Genomic DNA, 21,826 nt, shown 5'->3' with positions numbered 1-21,826 from the left:
TTTGAGAGCGGATATTGAAGCTAAGTATTTAAGTCTTAGCGGACATTTTGGAGCCTGTGTTTTGGAGCCTCTGTCTCCACTCTCCGTTTTGGCTCTGTAGTGTTTCACTGCTATAAACCGTAGCGTCAGACCTCAGAGTTACGGCCGTGGTGTAGCCTCTCTACCCTCGGCTGTGCTGGATTAAAGATAATATGTTCAATGTGATGTCTTATTGATCATCTCTAAGTATTGGCAGCACATTGTGCTATACTGGCAGATAGCTGACTCCCTCATTGTGGCTGGCTGCTGCTTCAGTGGTAAAATGAAAATCGATGTTTAATAGTGGAAATCAGAAATGCCATTTCTGTGTCTATATTGTGACATTTTAAGTAGAGATGATCAGTACAGGATATCCTGTTGAGTGACGCTCTCATCACAGCCATGGCAGGCTATTGGTGGCTGAGGAGTGAGTTGATAGACCAGTTGAGGTCAATGCGGAGGGAGGGAGGGAGGTGGCGATGGGGCTTTGCTCTGAACACTGGTTCTTACATACTCTGGATCAACACAAGGTCTGTTCAGTGTGTCACATGTCAGCTTACTCATCCTTCGGCTGCTGTGTGTGAATATTCCTTTGCATTAGTTTGGGTTTTGCACAATGTAAACAGTGCAGTGAATGCTCCCGCCCCACCCGATCTCCCGGGTGGCGCAGTGGTCTAGGGCACTGCATCGCAGTGCTAGCTGCGCCACCAGAGTCTCTGGGTTCGCGCCCAGGCTGGGCTGGGTTCGCGCCCAGGCTCTGTCGCAGCCGGCCGCAACCGGGAGATCCGTGGGGCGACGCACAATTGGCATAGCGTCGTCCGGGTTAGGGAGGGTTTGGCCGGTAGGGAGGGTTTGGCCGGTAGGGATATCCTTGTCTCAGTATGTAAAAATGTAATAAAATGTATGCACTCTACTGTAAGTCGCTCTGGATAAGAGCGTCTGCTAAATGACTAAAATGTAAAATGTAATGTAATGCTAACGATAGCCAATGCAGTACCCTTAAGACACAGCACAACAAACACATGCAAGACTCCACTCACACACATGCACACTACCCAATGGCTAACCCCTGTAGAGGAAGTTGCAAGGCTCTTTGTGTTCCATAAAAGCAGTGTACAGGATTTCCTCCATGAGTCAGCTGTCGACACATCTACCTCCCCACCTCTCTGCACCCTACCTTTTATTGTCTGCTAGTATTATTATTTCTCCACTAGGATAAGACCGGGCCCAAAGAACATGGCCCTGGACATTGAGAACAGGGAAGTAGGAAACTGGGCGGGCAGGCTCTATGGAAGCCCCGCCTTTGGTGTTGGGAGTTTGGCTGGTACTAGGCTATTATATGGAAATGACAGAACAGGGTTCAAATCTGGGGTTAGGTTAGTCATGATATATTCGTCAATGGATACTAGTAGTCTTGAAGGTGTATCACGGCAAGGGCCAGCTCTCGTGTGACCCNTCAAATCTGGGGTTAGGTTAGTCATGATATATTCGTCAATGGATACTAGTAGTCTTGAAGGTGTATCACGGCAAGGGCCAGCTCTCGTGTGACCCTTGTATGATCTACGGGTCTGACTGGGCCTTGCACCAGTGGAACATTCATTGAAGGTGTGGAAAATGCTAACGTAACYTGTAGGGAATGCTACAATAATGGTACTTTTAGATGGTACGAGATAGATGGCAAACCAGATGTCATTGTTTTCAATGAGAGCACGACAGTAAACTCCGTTGAGGTTGGCGGTGAATGCCGTCAGCCGCCACGGTAGATGGGACTTGCCGCCAGAGTTCTAATATTTAACATTTTGCCGTCTGCCATGTCTCGCTATGTTCTGTTCTTTATTTTTGTCTTATTATTATCTATCCCGATGCCTAGTCACTTTACCCTGCCTTCATGTACATATCTACCTCATTATTATCTATCCTGATGCCTAGTCACTTTACCCGGCCTTCATGTACATATCTACCTCATTATTATCTATCCTGATGCCTAGTCACTTTACCCTGCCTTCATGTACATATCTGCCTCATTATTATCTATCCTGATGCCTAGTCACTTTACCCTGCCTTCATGTACAAATCTACCTCATTATTATCTATCCTGATGCCTAGTCACTTTACCCTGCCTTCATGTACATATCTACCTCAAATACCTTATTATTATCTATCCTGGATGTCTAGTCCACTTTTACCCTGCCTTCATTACATATCTACCTCACAAATACATAGACTACTGCACATGGTACTGGTACTCCCTCTACTATACGCTACATTCTTGTGTAATTTTATTCCTTTGTGTTGTTAACTATTTTTTGTTATTTTTTTGTTAACCCTGCAGTTGTTGGGAAGGGCTTGTAAGCAATGGTCATTCGCAGTAGTAAAGTCTACACCAGTTGTATTCGGCGCCTGTGTGGACAAATAAAATTTGATTTGATGACGACTGTTATGACGTTTTTTGCGTGCCCTCGTCTAAACGCAGCATTAACATGACGTGTTGAAAAGGCACACTTCATCGCACCAGTGTGTTTTTTTTTATGCCTGATGGGCAAAGTGTAACATGATCCAGTCAGGCTAGGAGCCTGTGTGTTTACAAGTTCTAATGGACAGCTCTCTCGCTCTCTTCCCGCTCATTCTCTCTCTCCTCTCTCTCTCTCTCTCTCTCTCTCTTCTCCTCTCTCTCTCTCTCTCTCTCTCTCTCTCTCTCTCTCTCTCTTCTCTCTCTGTGTTAAATTATCCCGTTTAATTGCGTAGTTTCGCTACTCAAGACTTTATTGAAGCCAAGTTTATTTAGCTCTGTTAATTCCATCAGCAGTCATCAGTGCACTGTTGCCACGCTGTCTGGACTGAAAGGTCAGGACAATGCCATTTTAAAAGGTGTCATTTTATAGGAACTGTCTAATCACGCACACACACACTCATAAATGGAATTGATGTGGGGCGACTGGTTTGTCACTTCCTCATGATAAACGTCTGTGGTCGTGTGTTCCTATTCGTCTGAAATTGGCCTGACAACCAAGTCTGCAGGTACAACCAGGGAAGTATTAAGGAGGCCTACACAGGAAGTGACAAAGCTAACCCGCATCATACTGGAGAGAGATGACGTTAAGAGTCAATATGTGAAGAGTCCTAGACCAGCCTATCCTATAAGTACATTGTACTGACCCAAACCGGCACCCTTTTACACAAACAACATGCATCTACACCACAACTCTCCTGTCTCCTCTCTCTCTCTCTCTGCCATGATCCAGGACCAGGCTGTATAGTTTTGGTGGGGATTGTTCTACAGTTTAGCCCTGAGCCTTCAAACACTGTTTACTGGGCTATTTCAGGGGTACTGAAACACACACGTGCTCCAGATGTTGTTTTGAAAATCTGTCTCTCGATGCCTGGACGGGAGCCATCATCTGTGTGTGCGTGTGTGTGTTTGCGTGCGTGTTTAGATAAATATATGCTGGCTGGGGAGGTGTGTATTTCACACGGTGTGTTTTAGGTTTAATTGAGGACTCGGGCTGTGTGGCATATGGTTTATAGTACTGCCACTGGGGCTGAGTACCAGGGGGGCACACACTGCTACATTTGACCGAAGATACGTACATGAATGCACAGGCATGGGTTAGTGAGGATGTAACACACATGCACACAGGCACACACACCACACGCCTATACACAGCTGTCAGGTTTTACTGGATGTGTGACACACAGAATGTGGGTATGTGAGTACTTATGAGGCTGACTCAACCCATGGTTGCTCTCAGCACTGAGAGGCACCCTACACAATCCATAGAAGACTGTAACCTTTCCAACACAGAACAAGTGGTCAAAAACATGGTAGCAGTCTAGCAGAAGTATTCCAGTCCTATAACTGGTATATATCATAAACCCACACACTCCATAGTCCTTGGACACACACACACACTCAACCTGGCAGCCTCTGGCCCTGGTCCCAGAGAGTAGTGCACTATATGAGCCCTGGTCAAAAAGGTAGTGCACTATATGAGCTCTGGTCAAAAAGGTAGTGCACTATATGAGCTCTGGTCAAAAAGTAGTGCACTATGAGCCCTGGTCAAAAAGGTAGTGCACTATATGAGCCCTGGTCAAAAAGGTAGTGCACTATATGAGCCCTGGTCAAAAAGGTGCTTTATATGAGCCCTGGTCAAAGGTAGTGCACTATATGAGCCCTGGTCAAAGGTAGTGCACTATATAGTATAGTCCAGGCTGCATCACATCCGGCCGTGATTGGGAGTCCCATAGGGAAACGCACAATTGTCACAGCGTCGTCCAGGTTTGGCCGGGGTAGGATGTCATTGTAAATGAGATTTTGTTCTTAACTGACTTGCCTAGTTATATAAAGGTGAAATTAAAATATACATATATTTTTTGGGAAAAAGGGTACCATTGCAGATGCAGTCAGACTTTGTGTCAGGAAAGTACCAGAGACGTGAGTGTTCTTTAATTAGTGGTAGTGAGGCAGAATTCCATGTTTATCTATAACTACTGAGGTACTTTCTGAGGTGGTCAGTTCATGTTAGCTCGAGTGGAGTGGGACTGAGTGGCTTGAGGTTTATGAAGCCCATTCTGGAGGGCCTGACTTTTTGACTGGTTGGCTGAGGGAAGGGGAGCTTTCTGGTTGATTACACGAGGCTAGGAAGTTGATTAAGTGGCTGTGTGACAATTCCCCTGTTGGCGCAGGTCTTTTTACATGTTGTAGAATGTTATGGAATCAGACTTGACACACAGACACAGTCATGCACGCACACACACACACTCATTGAGAGGGAGACGGCAGGCAGGGAAATGCACAAAAAAAAGGGAGTTTCTCTCTGAGGGGAGGAGAGGAGGGCTTGCCTTTCACTCTCTGAAGACTGAACGCTGCGATGTAGTGCCAGGCATAGGAGGAAGCAGAGAAAAATAAGTTGCTCCTTTAAGAAAGCTGTGGGCTTGGATCAGATCTACTACTCAGCACTCTGTTTTTTTACACTGGCTCCTAATTTGGGATTTGTTTAGAATCCATAGAGGGACTCTGGAACGTTACCTTGATTGGGAAGGGACTTGTGAATTCTGTTTACTTGGATATCAAACCAACAAGATGTCTGACTCCAAGGTTACTGCTCACCTAGACGGAATTATCTCTGACTTTGAAGGTTTGTCTTGTTTTGATTACCCTCTTTTATTTGTCACAGATGTTCCTATCGACAGCCAGTGGTGACTAACGACTGAAGATAACTGATGTCAAAAAGACTATTTCTAGATCGAATTTACAATTCAGTCACTAGCCTTCTTCATTTAACAGCACGGGTCTCTCTCGCTCTGTTTTTGTTTCTCGAGTTTGTTTGTGTGTTCGCACGCGCATTGGGCATGTGTTCCCCCCTGTCTCTTAATGCGAGTCTGTTATTGATTTATATGGGGCGGCAGGTAGCCTAGCGGTTAGAGCATTGGGCCAGTAACCGAAAGGATGCTAGATCGAATCCCCGAGCTAACAAGGTAAAAATCTGTCGTTCTTTCCCTGAACGAGGCAGTTAACCCACTGTTCCTAGGCCGTCATTGTAAATAAGAATTTGATCTTAATTAACTGACTTGCCTTGTCAGTAGAGTACCCCAATATTGACAGTGCTACTCCACCACAGGAAACCTTCCAGCTGAAAGCATTAAAGGGACTCATAGTAAAGCCACATCTGGCCACCGCATCAAACCCCCATTCATTCACAACTCCTCAGTGTATCCTCTGTCTCTCTCCTTTGTTTTCCTAGCTGTCCTGTGAAGCTAGCATTGATTTCCTTTGTTGTCCTCTTCCTCCTTTCCTCTTCCTCCTCCGGTCCGAGTGTGTCCTTCCCTCCGGCTATGAAAGGTCTGACAGATGCCACACACACACACACACGTTTATTTTGCTATCCTTGTGGGGAACAAACAATTGATCCCAAACAATTGATTCCCATTCCGTTTCCCAAACTCAGTCTCTCGGACCCCAAGGGGTGCACGTTTTGGTTTTTGGCCTCACTAAACAGCTCATTAAAATGATCAAAGCTTGATGATTAGTTGATTATTTGAATCAGCTGTGTAGTGCTAGGGCAAAAAACAAAACATGCACCCCTTGGGGTCGCAAGGACCGAGTTTGGGAAACCCTGCCCTAACCCCTAATCCTTAATCTAACCTTAATCCGAAAACTAAACCTAACCCTAACTCTAACCCTAATTGTAAGCTTAAACCTAACCGCTGAAGCAAAAAAAAAAAGCCTTATCCTTTGTGGGCTTGACAAAACGCATCCATTTGTCTGAATTTTCCTTGTTTTACTATCCCTGTGAGGGCTCTGGAGGCCGATACGTAAAGCTTATTAAAGAGCAGTGATACTATCGAGAGCAGTGTGCGGGTTTCTTATTTTTATCCCCACAAGGACAGTAAAACCAAAACCCACACACTTTGAACTGAAAGTGTGTTTACTCCGTCAGATCTGAGAATCTGAATGTGTGACTGAACACAGTTAAACATGTCAGTATTGTTCATTTCATTTCTTTAGGGTCATATGGACACAGTCCAACACTTGATGAGCTTTGGGTTCTCGCTCTCTTGGTCAGATCGGTCTATGTGCATTCACTCCCTTAGAATTACACGTCTGGATGTGTGGTCCTGCTTCAGAAAGTAGTTTTGAGTCAGTGAAGCTCAAAACAATATCAGTCGGGGCATGAAGACCTTGTTCTTTGACAGAAAGGATTGTGGTGATCTCTCCATATTGGACAGACCAGACTCTATCTCCCACAGCTGTAGGTTTATGTCCAGGTAGTTTTTTTTAGTGAGTGATGATGTGTTCTGAGGGAGCGTGCCGCTGTTTGGGCAGGGAGAGGAAATTCCACCGAGAGAGAGTGTGTGTGTGTGTGTGTGTGTGTGTGTGTGTGTGTGTGTGTGTGTGTGTGTGTGTGTGTGTGTGTGTGTGTGTGTGTGTGTGTGTGTGTGTGTGTGTGTGTGTGTGTGTGTGTGTGTTACCCTGCCAAAAATAGGTAAAGTAAACATGTGTTCTATTGCCTGGGCTCTCTTTTAAAGTGGCATGTGTTTATGTATATTTGGTAGAGTGTCCGTGCACTTTTATGACCATCTTGGGGGCTTGTGCACCACTTTCTTTGTAAACTCAGTTCATTAGTGCTTGTCAGGTCCAACAGTTCCTTTTTAACAAATGATTTTAAACTGCATTGTTTGGGGTTTTAGGCCGGGTTTCTGTACAGCACTTTGAGATATCAGCTGATGTAAGAAGGGCTATATAAATACATTTGATTTGATATTACAATGCAGATTGTGTTGCTCAAATTTGTAGGTACAGTGTGCTGTTAACTTTCCATTAGCAGTACTATATGATCAAATGGATGAAAAATACCATATCAGTGCCATGGTAACAGGATGATGTCAGCCACCCTGTCACTCAGCCTGTTCTCTCAGGCAGTTGTGAATTCTGCTTGTATCTGATTCTCCCTGGTATCTGATCTGGGGCTGTGTAGAAACGTCGCTATTGGTCACATTGCTGCTGAAACACGGCTGACGTCGGACTACTCTGCCATTTACCTGCAAATCCAGTCTGGTCCGTGTTATGTCTGTCTCTCAGCTCAAACTAGAAGTGTGGGGATTTTCAAGAGGCTTCTTGTTTGTGGACAGTGTGTGTTTTTAGATTGTGTGGTTTATGTTAGTGCTTTGGTATGGATTTTAATTTCTTATTTTTGACTGCATCTGAGATCACCATCAAGTCATAAGCCTTGGTCTATTATTGCTCTCTGATTAATTGAATAAACTCAATAGAGAATCAACTAAATAGTGAATAGTCCTCTCAGGGTCTGTTTGCTATGGTGGAGTTTGAAATAGCTGCAGGTGTTGTCTGGAATCCATCCGCTCTTGCTACTTCTAACATTGGAAATGGCTCCAGTGGTCAACAAGTGATGTAAATCAGGGTGGCAGTAGCCTGCAGTACAGAAGGCTTTCTAGTCGTTAACCTGTGGCGGTTGCTTGTTCAAAGGAATGAACTAGGCCTTACCTGCCAAGTACCAAGGGGTTCAGACTGAAAGGCCTCACCTGCCAAGTACCCAGGGGTTCAGACTGAAAGGCCTTACCTGCCAAGTACCCAGGGGTTCAGACTGAAAGGCCTTACCTGCCAAGTACCCAGGGGTTCAGACTGAAAGGCCTTACCTGCCAAGCACCCAGGGGTTCAGACTGAAAGGCCTTACCTGCCATGCACTCGCAGGGGTTCAGCACTGAACGCTTCCTGCCAAGCCACCCGCAGGGGTTCAGACTGAAAGGCCTTACCTGCCAAGCACCCAGGGGTTCAGACTGAAAGGCCTTACCTGCCAAGCACCCAGGGGTTCAGACTGAAAGGTATAGAGCCAAGTACTACTGAACTACCAACAGCTGCATTCACTTTTGAGTTCCTCTATCTTTCTTTCTCTCTCTTTGTCTCTCTTTCTCTTTGTCACACCGTGTGTCAGCATAAACCCAACAGTGTCCAGAGAAGAAACGAGGAAGTGTATATTTGACACACTAACATTAGCGGTGGCTAAAGCTTTGGACTGATCAAGTGAAATATAATAGGGGGAGGATTTGTGTAACTTTATCGGTCATTCGATGGCCTTGCCTTGTCAGACTTGGTTTTGAAAGATTTCTATAGTATTATAATTCCGCTGCGTGATGTTGTAGCCCGCTACTGTTGACACTGGCAGAACCGCTCTGTGCGTAAGCGTGCGTAAGCGTGTAGTACCACGGCGTTAAACTTCACCATTATAGTTTGTGTTAGTGTATCAAGATAAAGTGTTGTCAAAAACTTGAAAAGACATTTAATTCAAGTCATAATCACTGTTTTGCCAGTGGGCTTGGCATTGTGTGTACAGTAGTATATGTCTGAAACGGCACAGTTTTTAAATGCTACCATTATATCATCATGCCTCTTATGTTTTCATAGACCATAATCTGGCAGTATTACAGTAACTGTCAGCGTCCTCATAGTTCCACCGTCATGTGATACTGATCAGGAAGTGAGCGAGTCTGGAATGTAAGAGATTGTTCAGTTAGACAACCATTGACTACAGACTTAATACCATGGTGTTATATGAGCAGAGAAAGGTCAGCAATATTATTTGGCAATATCTTCTCTAGTATCCCATAGATAGTGTGTAATACTATATATTTGCTACAGTACAGTTGGCCTTTTCTGCCCTAAAGAACCCTCAAAACACACACTTGCACATCCGGCCCAATAGACATAAATTAGACTAGACACACACACACTGATGAAACTCTAGCATTTGGGCCTCAGAGTTGCGGTCCCCAGGAGAGCTCCCTTCACTCTTCAGTTCTAAGAGGCCGGTCTGAAGGCCGTCTGGCCCCCGTCTAGACCCCTTTCTTTGAGGAAGCTGATCCAGCCGGTCACATCAGGACTCAGACGACATGCCATGGAGCTCAGGGCCCATACTCACAAAGTGTCTCAGAGAAGGAGTATTGATCAAGGCCTGGGACTCTAACATGAAGGCCACCATGACGTCCGTTGGCCTTGTTTAGTAGGATAGTGTGCTGATGTTGATGAGCTGTAGTGCAACAGTGGACCCTAGAGAACACAACCTCATGTCTTGACCTTTTTAGTCAGTTTTAGTATACGTCTATGGTCTCTCTCTCGCCCTCTCTTTCCTCAGTGTTCAATCTTTTCTCTAACCTCACTAAACCCCACAACAGGATGCGGCGATGACTTTGATCTTTTTGACCTCAGTCAGAACCAACACAACCAGGACGTCGGTCTCTTTCTATATCTACCGTGAGACTGTKAACAGGAAACAATACGTTATGGTTCTGATGGCTCGTTTTGGTTGGAGCATAATTACATTTCTCCGCTCCATATCCTGCATAAAAATCACATTTTATTCGTCACATGCTTCGTAAATAACAGGTGTACACTAGCAGTGAAATGCGCATTGACTGTGTTAACTCAAACCATTAGATAAAAACGTATCACAAGCCTATCTCTTTCTAGCTGCATCAGAGCTGTACACTATCTATTGTCCATTACTCTATCTGTGTGTCCTTGAGGAGATGAGCTAACACCAGTAATGCACACAGGGACAGGAAGTCAAGGCTAGCACCTGGGCCTAGCAGGGGATTTCTCCTCTATTTAAATCTATTTAGTAGGCCCAGGACGATACCAGTAGTGCGATACTCGTTAGTGTCGTGGCAGGGAAACAAAACACAGAGCGGATTTAACTTCTTTAGGAAAACAGTTCTAATGTTGGAAAACAAAACATCATTATGTTGTCATCCAGAGTCACATGCATTTCTTTTCCAAGCTACCGTGAGGGTGTTGGTGAATGGTAAAAATGCAGAGTCAGGCGCAGGACACAGATATGAGTATAGTCCGAAAGTTTACTCAAAAATAAAGATAATGTTCCAACAAGGAAAACACAAATAATCCAAAGCACAAGAACACGAACCCACATGACAAACAACAACGCACAAAACAGAGAGGGAAGCCAGAGGGTTAAATAAAGAACATAATTAATGGAATAGACATCAGGTGTGTATGATGGAGACAAAACCAAACGAAAATGAAACATGGATCGGTGGCGACTAGAAAGCCACCGCCGAACGCCGCCCGAACAAGGAGAGGGACCAACTTCGGCAGAAGTCGTGACAGCTACAGCACAATATTTTTACATAGCTGGTTTTTAAAGGACCAAGGAGTTGAGTTTGCTTCGTGTTTTCATTTTTGCTATGGAATGTTTTTTGCGATGCTGGTATCTACCTGGCCCTACTATTCAGGTCAGGTGGGAGAGAGCCTCCATCTTAGTGTGTTGTGCTATGCTAGGACCAGGAGTTTTTCTAACCACAAAAACTCTGTTGGCCCAGTTATAGGCCTGGACTAGTTCCCAGATTTGTTCTTGGTCAGGAAAAATGCCTGGCCCTATGGCTATTGTTGTGGTCATCACCTCACAAGAGACTGTGAGACACTGAACACTAAGAGGTAGGCTACACAGGGAGAGAGAGAAGTAGGCTCTGTTGTTAAGGAGATTCCACAGAGACGTTCTGTATTTCCAGCTCATTGTCTGGGAATGCCATTTCACTTGGGGGATGAGACGGTATCGTCCGCCTGGCCTTCGCTCACGTCGGGATACTGGCGCTCCGTGATCCCAGGTCAATCCAGCACGTGTGAAATCCATGACAGGGATATCCTTGGATGCTTCCTCGGAAATACGTGATCCTTCTTCTCTGTTTTCTAGCGGAATGATGTTGGAAAGAGTGACCTGAATGTATAGAAAACCATGGAAAACCGCATGGTAGAACTGAGTCGAGGAGCATTCCTATTTGCTATAGTAATTCCCGTAATGTCTCTCTCTTTCCAAGTCATTCTCAGGCACATGGTGTCTGTTGAGAAAGTTGCATTTTTAGGTCATACTAAATCATATGCAGCCATCTTGGATGTTATGATAACACTTAAGTCCTATCAGTGTTATGCGTGTCTGACCGTCTCTATGAAACCGTGGTCTTACACCCAGCCGACTGTTTTTAAGCACTGAGCATTTAATCATACATCGTACAGTTTCTCTCTGATAGTAACACTTACGTCCTATCAGTTGTTAGGRTTATACTGACTGTCTCTCTATGCATTGCAACCCTGCCATGTTCAAGAGCATGTAACGATACAGAACACTCAGGTAGAAATGTATGTTGTAGAGAAGATAGAGTAGGGAATTGTGTCAGCTCTGTTCATTCTATTTCTGTCTGCAACGTTCGGAACGTTTCAGATCACTGAATACACTAATGGTCTCCCAGCTCACTGTTTGCTAAGCACTAAGCAGCAGACTGATTTGGCAGTCAASTCCTAGTCCTGGACCGAGTTGAAAGTAGCCGGATCCTTGGAATCATTCAGCACAATCATAAAATACACTAGGGAGGAAAGAGGGGTTATGGGGGATYGAGTAGAGTGGCAAAGTGGAAATAACTTATAACCGTCTTCTGTTTTATATAAGCYGCATATGGGATTGGGTCTCCCATTCTAATTAAAGATATGGGAGATGGGATGTGTTTTTAGTAACAGCCAAAGCAACACCCATCCTTAAAATGGAGGACTTAAACAATTTTATAATGCCTCGTAGACTCCGGAATTTAACGCCAATATTCCCCAAATCATGAGAGCGTAATGGAGGAAGCATGAGAGAATAACAGTTAGTCGTCGTTGGAAATAAGTGTTTAYTTAACAACCTTTCAGAAGGTGTTTTGGGGGTTGTTAAGAGCATTTAACACCTACAGCATGTACACATGAGACCCTTCAAATGCAGTTAGGAGATTTAGCAGTTTGCTAATGCTGCTATGCTAACGTTGGTTAGCTAGCTTTTCAATGCACAGGGAATGCAAGAACAAGGAAAGGCAGATCAGTAAAATAAAATGGAAAGATGTACGGTAAACATAGCAGGAGTGAGTGTTTAAATAGAGAGCTACAGAGGGAAGGGGTGCTAGCAACACCAATCATACAACAGCATATAGACATCATGGACACTTATGAGGCCGTAAAAAGGTTCTTGAACTGGAAAAATGCCATTGGACAGTCAGAGAAGAGCAAGACATTTCCTCCAGCACGCTAAATTATAGTTTGGCAAGAAGAGGATTTGTCTTAGGGGGAGAAAGAGTATCGCTGTCATAAAATGAAGAGGTTTATAGCAGTAAAATTAGATTAGGCCCATAACTGATCTATTGAGGAAAGGCTTTGGTGTGATTGTCTCCAGCTCTCTGAGTCCKTTCACTGCTCGGACTGGGTTTATGGAGAGGGCAATGGGATAGGGGCTGAGTACCCCCTCTGTGGGTGTACATACATACACACATACATACACGCGTGTAGACAGACAGACACACACACTCTTTAGGCCATAACAGAACTGATCATCAGCTTGGAGTTGTGTTGAGTGGTACGGAGAGGACATGGATGTGTGTGCCTGTGATGTCATAAGCAGCTCGTAACCACAGTGACTAGCTTAGCATCTTCCCCGTGGGATTCAGGTTGACTTCTAAGAGCCAATGCCTACAAGGCCAAACTAGCCTCGTGTTTTMGTTGAAACTTATTTCTGGGATTTTCTCACAAAGCCACCAGTAACCTGGGGGAGGCGTGTCTCCTTTTGTTCATTTGGTATTAATGCATTGTATATAGGCTATGCATCAGTTACTACCACTACTACTCATCCATAACTCATCCATATCTCATCCAATATTAAAGAATGCATGTAGAGAATACAAGGCAGATATATGACTTTCATTTATATAAGGCCATTTGAGGCTGTGCAAGTGGGTGTATAAATTGGATCACATCTTATAACATACTGTGTCATACAACTGGCACCATATACACGTGTACAGTGCCAATATGCAGTCGTATGTAGTGACAGATTGGCACCACTAATAAAGAGTTATTGAAATGAGTTGAGCTTGGCTTAATTGCTTGTCGCTGCCATTTTCCTTTGTGATGTCGCCGAGATTGCTTTTCCAGCTTCTCTCCACCCACTAACCTCAAGCAGCTATTATGCCACGGGGACGTCAAAACAGTGCATGTTGCTCCTCTGGAATTAGAATACACTGTTCATATATTTGCTGTCGTATTTGTTTGGTCCAGGACTAGCCGCAATGTTTGTTTAGGAAACCGGCCCTAAGTGCACTCTGATTATCAGCAATGTCAGAAATGGTCAAGTATGGATGACTCATTGACTGAGTGTGTCTGTCTCATCTCACTCTCCATGCAGCTCTAAAGAGGTCGTTTGAGGTGGAGGATGTGGACACCTCGGCCAACTCCTCGCCAGGCTCCCGCCGGGCGCCCAACAACACCAACCACCGCCCCGTCATGTCCCCCACCAGCATCTACTACCGTGAACTGGGCGCCAGCAATAACAACAACGGCTCCATCTCCAAGACCATCATGGGAGGGGGCGGCTCCAAGCCTCCTGAACCCATATCCCGGGGACGCACGGAGCTCTCCATCGACATTTCCTCCAAGCAGGTGGATCCAACCAGCCCTGGTTCCCTCCGATTCGGCACGAAACGACCCGAGGTCCTAGGCCACTCCAAGACCCCTGAGATGGGCCACAAACGGGAGGTGACCTTCGCTAAAACACCCCAGGATGCGGTGATCCCCAGCCATGCCCGGAGGTTCGAGCCCCCCAATCTGGGGGATGGCCCGGCCGCGAGGACCACACCAGGGATCAGCGTCACCAAAGSACCCGAGACAACGGGGAATGGAAAGAACAACCACGAGAACCATGGTCATCATGCACCGGTCCACCACCCGCACCACCCCAACCCCCACCACAACACCATCGTCACCACCATCCGCTGCTCCTCGCCCAACCGCACCAAGTCCCCCAACCCTGACAGTGAGTAACCTCTGACCCTAGGTTTCTTCTCCTGAACCCTCTAACTCCTTAGGTTCCTRGTGTGATCCTGGATGTAGTCACTCAGGGGCTTCAAGGGGCTTCAAGTAGTGGAGAACACAAACAGCCAAAGAGATGCTTGGGTTTGTAGGAAGGCCCCAACTTTCCATTGTCTTTCATTTGTGTCACTGTGAAGTTTCTATGGAGGTGACCAGTATATACATGTATAAACAAGGGAGAGTAAAGCAGTGTGTTGAGGCTTTGGGCCTGCTGTGTGTGCTGCTAACCACCGATCATAGGATCGTGTGTGTGTGTGTGTGTGTGTGTGTGTGTGTGTGTGTGTGTGTGTGTGTGTGTGTGTGTGTGTGTGTGTGTGTGTGGTGTGTGTGTGTTGTGTGTGTGGGTGTTTTGATCTGGGCTGGAGTTCCCTGTGGCATTACAACGCTGCTGAGCAGAAGCTTTGCTGTGAGAAAGCAGAGAAGCCCAATGAGGCGTGGAGGCAGTAATGGGCTCACTCCACTGATCTGGGGCCTGTTTCTAGGAGTAGCCTCCAATGCTGAGGCTGAGTGCCTCCAGTCTGATACAGCCTGCCTTGGTGGAGAGATGCCACTGTAAAAGTGGTATGAGTAAGCAAAGTGCATCGTAGACTGGTCTCAGATCTGTTCGTGCTATATAGCCAACTCAAAGAGTTTTTTTTCTGTCATGCCAAACATGATCTGGGACCAGTGAGGCTAGGTATATATAGAAACCGTGTACCATGGTCCTGCATTCATGTCAGCTTTCTGTTTTAAGACTATTGGCAATATGCACATACCTCCGCAGTACACAGTAGTGTAGGTATCCACATTTTGGATAGACTTTTAGTTTTCAAACCTCCAGGGGTGGCGGTACAGAACATTTTCCACAACACATCATCCCCCTCCAGTTGCCCTCCTCTACTACCTCACAGAGGGACTGGAAGATGCATCACACACAGTGGAGAGCTCTGGGTCCCCGGAGTGGGCCTGTAAGAGGAGAGGTCTGTTTGATTAAAGCCCAGCCTGGGCCTGTCTGTCAGTACGGCCTGTCCCTCCTGTCCCCCTCTGCTCTGTCTGGAGCCCAGCGTCTCAGTCCCCATCAATGAATGTTCAGCTTTCTTTGTTCTTCAATTCCCTCTCAACTCAGTCCCATATCCGCTGAATGTACAAAAACTATCATGGCAATTTGTTCTTCAATTCCCTCTCAACTCAGTCCCTATTGCTGAATGTACAAAAAAATTCAGGCAATTTGTTCTTTCTTCCCTCTCAACTCAGTCCCTATCGCTAAATGTACAAAAATATTCAGGCATTTGTTCTTCAATTCCCTCTCAACTCAGTCCCCTATTGCTGAATGTACAAAAAATATTCAGGCAATTTGTTTCTTTAATTCCCTCTCAACTCAGTCCCCTATTGCTGAATGTACAAAAAATATTCAGGCAATTTGTTCTTCAATTCCCTCTCAACTCAGTCCCCTATTGCTGAATGTACAAAAATGATTCAGGCAATTTGTTCTTCAATTCATGCACTCTTGGTAGACTGTGAGATAACAACAATATTTCGTTTTATTCTCCTACATATGCAAAGGACGAATGTATAAACGGTTCTCGTCATCCCTGTCCTAAAGCAAAGCAGCGTGTTTTAGCAGTCGGCAGCATCTGACACATTTGGGTTCCACTCACTCACTTTCCTTTGCTTTTCCCTTTCTTTGTCTCGCCCTCTCTTTCCTCCTCTCTCTTTCTTACAACACACGCACAAACACTCCTCTTCTTTCCTCCCMCTGCAGATTGAGCGTGTCTCGGCCCCCAGAAAGGGGCGTCCGACACGAGCCAAGTTAGATTCCTGTAAACTGAGGGATAAAACCCAGAGCCAAATATGACCTAATGTGTCAGCATTTACAGTCTTTAGACGGCATTCACGCCATCTTTAGAGAGCGTTTTAGAGAATGTATAAATAACGTTTAGACAACGTTTTAGACCTGAGACTGAGGGAGCCCACAGCATGGGGCCAGCTGCAGGGAAACTACAGCTGCTAGACGCATTGGTTTGTTTATCAGATGGACAAAGGCACACATGCTGCATCCCAAATGGTACCCTATTCCCTATATATTGGAGCTATGGCTCTAGTCAAAGCTAGTGCCATAGGGAATAGGGTGCCATTTTGGACACAGCCACATGCAGAAAAGCATTCTACTTAGCCTTTTGCTCGTTCGCATCCTCAAACTCGAACTCCGCAGTTATCAAATGAATCATGGCTTTCAGGATTTAATAAACCAGTATGTTCCAGTGTCGCTATTAGTGACATTGCCAAGTATTTCCTGACTTACTTGGCCTTTAATTAGCTATAATTCTGTAGGCTTTTTCCCCTGCTGACACAGACCATTTTAGCATTAGGTGTTCGTGGATTGGAACAGTATTGGTATAAATGACCATACTTTATCATTCGGTACGAGTTTGTAGGCTATATTCCAATATTAAGAGCTCAGATTTGATGGGACGATAGAGAGAGTGAGTGAGTGTTTATTTTTTCTGCTCTGGAGCTGGGAGTCTTGTAGTCTGGTTCCTACTCAGGCCATGGAGGTCTGGGCTAGTTATTTGCCCAGAGGGAGAGGGCCTTATTAGGGCTCTCAATGAAGGGTGACCTGCCTGGAGGGCCTGAGGCCGGGGCCCACCCTGACTGACTGAGGGACTCTGACCCCTGCTCCGTCTGTCAGTGTGGGGAGATGGCGTCAGTGGAGCAGAAACGTGAACAACACAGCACTGTAGTGGACTGGTAGTGGGTTGTTTCCATCAGATTTTGTGTCAAGTAGGAGAAATTGGCTCCAACATAACACACAAGTAGGCCCTAATTCATTTCAATAGGTGACTATGAGTGATAGATGTGATGGTTTCACAAGTGACTTAAAAGGGATATTGATCCTCTTTCATGACAAGATATTACCTAGATAATGGTGGATATGAAACTCTTTACATTGGCGTACAGATTGTTGACTCTGTGCCTTGTGTGTAGTTTTCCAAGTTACCGTCAGCTGTGTTTTTGTGAGTGATAAGCCGTTTTCCTGTCCATTCAGTTTTTCAAACGGGTAATGACATCAGAGACACACACTCTGGTTTCTCGGGCTTCCTTCCTTCCGTGTGCTGTCCGTCAGGGCGATTGTTTCCCCTCGTCCTGACCTCGCCGCTCTTCCTCTCTCGGCCTGGGTCATGTGATCAGAGTCAGTGGCCCTTCCAGCCAGTTGTGTGATCTCACCACAATAGAGTACATCTGGATGCATTTTCAGTTCGTTTCTAGGATCAAAATGTCAGTCTCTGATCTCTGTAGGTGGCTCTAAATATCAACAGGTAACTGATGTTTGTAGAACGCKAAATAACCTGTTTTTATATGTACTGTAGAAGWAATTGGAAGACTCTTTAATTGAATCAGTCCACTGTTGCTCCCATTCACCCGTCTACATTGAACTTTACTGTAGATTGACAGGGTTATGATTTGCCTCAGTTAACTGCCCTTTWAAAAAAAWWTATATAACATTTATTTAACTAGGCAAGTCAGTTAYGAACAAATTCTTATTTACAATGACGGCCTAGGAACYGTGGGTTAACTGCCTTGTTGAGGGGTCAGAACGCCAGATTTTTTACCTTTGACAGCTCGGGGATTCGATCTAGCAACCTTTCAGTTACTAGCCCAACGCTCTAACCACTAGGCTACCTGCCGCCTTTTGACCTCCCTACAATCAGAGGTCCATTATACTATATCCGTTATATTACACTGTAACAATACAGAGAGGAATTCCCATTGAGATTCAATTTGACCACTCTGTCCTGGGGGGTGGTTGGTTATGCCATCAGTTCTGACACTTCAAGCCCTCTAACCCAGCATTGAATTTGTTTTTCTAAATCCTCAGTGTCTCATTGGCCCTGAACTGACATGTTTGGTCGATCAACAAAGTTGTGACGAAGGAGTCCGTTTGTTCCGTGACACACTCCTCTCACTGTTCTCCTCCATGCCCCTTCATTCTCCTCTGGTGGCCTGCCTGTGTGTTGTCTGTCCCGGTCCCCTACCCCCTGTGTACCACCATGTGACCTTCTGCAGCGTCACACCAGATGAGGGCCCCACTATCCCCTTTRTACAGAGAATCCCTCCACACACAGAGAGCCAGAAGGGTAGGGAGATCCCAGGCTGATTAACATGATTAGCAGTGGACCCCCCAAGAGGAAAGTTTAGGGAATAGGGGGGCCGCTATTCCCATCTGGCTAACGTCGCGCTAGTTAGTCTCTGACCACACACACACACACACACACACACACACACTGGGCCTGTACTGTGAAATCGAGTGTAAACATTCCCAAAGTAAGAATCTTTGTACTAATTCCCTAGAATTCTAAAGTACTATATTCAGTTTCCCCTTCCCCATGTTATTCCATGCTGTGCCACATATGTGGAACTAGAATGACCTCCAGCGCTATGTGATTTAAACTCCAGCTTCTTAGTCTTAGTTGAAGCACTCCGATTGGTATCTCAGGTAAAGTCGTTGTGATAAAGCAGCTCTTGACAGCAGGCCCCGTGGTGTATTCATTACGGAAACCGTTTACCGTTTCAGAACCAGACGGAAGCAAACAGAGSAAAACTAGAGATTCTATTGGACAAATTCAGGTAGGTCCCTTGTTTGCTTCCGTTTTTTTAAAGAAATGTTGCAACAGAATCGGCGTAATGAATACGCCCCTGGTATCCATCATAGCAAGAGATGCCTCTCTCTCTCGCTCGCAGGGCATTCATGAAGTCATTCACCAAGTCACTATGGTACGAGGAGAGAAAYGAGGCCCCACTCATTTTAACCAGGCAGATAGTGACCTGGAGATGATGCTTATTGGGTGTTCTTAACACATGTCTACTCTGGAGTCACATTTGTTTTGAGTTTGTGGACAGGACTAGGAATGGGGCAACACCTTAGGGGAGAGGGGAGCGCTACAGGGTTTGGGCTGGTGTACATTTAGCTTTTACACAGCTAACAAGCAGGGACTTGATGGCAAGGGAGGACTATGACACACTCACACACACATGCATGTACGCACACACACACCACCTCAGACAGTGGTCAGGCGTCTCCCAGTTTAATTGCACTCAGCATGACCCGCTGTGTCATTATGAGAGAGAGAGAGTGGAAATGTCTTTATTCTTTTGGAACTTTTGTGAGTGTAATGTTTACTGTTCATTTTTGTTTATTTCACTTTTGTTTATTATCTACTTCACTTGCTTTGGCAACGTTAACATGCGTTTCCCATGCCAATAAAGCCCTTGAATTGAGTAGAGGAGGCCGTCTGCGAGAGCATATCATCATGGCTCATCTTAAACTGTTTACAGGTTCCAAACCTCTCAGGGTTAGCGTTAGCGGGCTAGGAAAACTACAGAGTGAGGTCATTAGACTGCAGTGTTGGCCACTCACTTTCAGCTCCCCTGAGAGCTAGCGGTGTTAGCTCATATTCATGTCTGTGGGTGCAGAGCTCAGAGTGGCCAGCAGGAGGTGCAGTATGACAGGTGGAGTGTAGGGTTTGGCTTAGGGGAGATGGCTACGGGACCTGGCTTGCAGGTACTGATTGCATCTTATACAGGGCGTTGCTGAGGGCATATAGACAGTACTTAAAGGTGCATTTCGAAGTACATCTCTTGTTCTCTTATCCACTCTCTTTCATTTCTCTCCCCCCTTTCTCTTCTGTCACTCACACATTGTTCTATATCTCACTAAAACTGAATGAATGTGTCTGGTTGTGTTATGTGGGATTTATCCCTGATGTGATTTAAAGTGTTTTGGAGGCTGTGGACTCTAACTGGGTCAGTGGAAAGCCTGTGTCTGTCTGTGTGTATTGAGTGCTTCCACTGAGGGAGAGCTGAGCTGAGTGAAGTGGAAACCGGACAGGGTTTCCGGAAGCTTCTGTGTACTCTGCTCCGCCTGGTGGAAGTCAGGGGTTAAACAAGGTTCCCATGCAGCACACACACGCACACACTCCACTAAAGCAACCCCAGTTCCCCCTTCCTCCTATTTCCAGTCTCCCTGAGCCACTATCTCCCAGTCCCCACCCTTGTTTCTTAGTGAGTTCTCTGAATGCTGGTCAAGCTGGCCTGCACTAGTCACGACGTAAAAATAGGTAGTGCAGGATTTTTCCTGACACTTGACACAGCGCAACAACTATCATCACTATCAGTGTCTGGACCCTCCCCTGACTCTACACAGTCTTTTATCTGGTTTATTCTGGTTTATCTTGAAGAGGTGTCAGTCTGGTCCTGTCTGGTCCTGCTTATAGACTGCCCCGCTGCTACGGCGACCAGGATGAGCTCAGTATTTCTCAGTTTTGCCAATGTACAGCTGGTAACAAGAGAAGGTCCACTTTGTCAGTGCTCAGCTCTCAACACCTTCTGCTAAGGAGGTTTCCTCATCCTGGCTGATAAGGGCATGTTTGGAATGATAATGGTGTTTTGCTGTAATTAAACTCTCTCTTTCACATAACAATAGGAGGTTCCCAGATATTGACGTCATGTTATATGTCTTTGTCGAGGGAGTGCCTCGCAACCAACAGTGTTGCTGTGTGGCAAAGATTGAGTGAGTTAGTGCGTGCACACGAATTGTGAGGGGGGCACTGACAGATGCCATACGTACCATGTTGTGCCATCTGCTAGGCTGGCAGCGGGAGATGTGGAGGCAGGGCAGGGTATGTGTGGGGTCAGTACACCCTCTCTCCCTGCTGGACCTCTCCCTGAGGTACCTAAATAATAGTAATCAGTCACCATAGAAATAGAATTACTAGAACGGGTGTCATGTTGTGATTCTATTTCTATCAGCCACATAGTCAATTGGGGGGGGGGGGGGTAGAGACACAGTACTGAGGGAGTTATTGAACCGCTTAGATGTTCAATAGAAGAGGAAGACGGTTACTTTTTATGATCAATTGTTTATTCATCTTCAAACATATATTTTTTTATAAAGACATGATTCCATGTTAATTAAATGTCTCACTGACAGATCTCATCGATTTGGTCGTATAGGCCCCTCCCAGGTTTACGTGATTTGATCTGTCATTCAATCAATTTCCTCAGGACATAATGCAAGTACTGTAGGGCCTTTGACACAAAATGGTGTCCAGTTGCACAGGCTGGTGCCCCATGCTGATTATAGCTGCGGCAACTGCTTCCTAGCTGATGCTCACTTTACATTGAGGTGAATGAGACCACTCTTCATAATGGAGTCATCATCGCACCCATTGACGCACGGCACAGTGCCTGGAGGTGTGTTTGACAGGGGTAATATTATGACTAGACTTAAACCCTAATCCCCTCTGAACAGCCCTAGATCAAACAACACTGGGTTAGCACGCACGCGCGCACACACTGCTTGCTTGCCTGACTGGCTTCTCACCTCCATGGTGAATGGCTAGTTCTCTATTGCCTAAA

At 45.6% G+C, this 21,826-nt stretch overlaps 1 pseudogene; it reads left to right on the top strand.

The window, feature by feature from the left end:
- The first annotated feature begins 4,873 nt into the window (after window positions 1–4,873).
- Window positions 4,874–21,826, top strand: part of LOC112080991 (septin-9-like) — a 55,914-nt pseudogene continuing 38,961 nt past the window's right edge.

This window comes from Salvelinus sp. IW2-2015, unplaced genomic scaffold, assembly GCF_002910315.2.
Source record: "Salvelinus sp. IW2-2015 unplaced genomic scaffold, ASM291031v2 Un_scaffold16635, whole genome shotgun sequence".
NCBI classification, from domain to species: Eukaryota; Metazoa; Chordata; class Actinopteri; order Salmoniformes; family Salmonidae; genus Salvelinus; species Salvelinus sp. IW2-2015.
The sequence above is the reverse complement of the archived record's forward strand: the minus strand, read 5'-3'. Positions and strand labels throughout refer to the sequence as shown.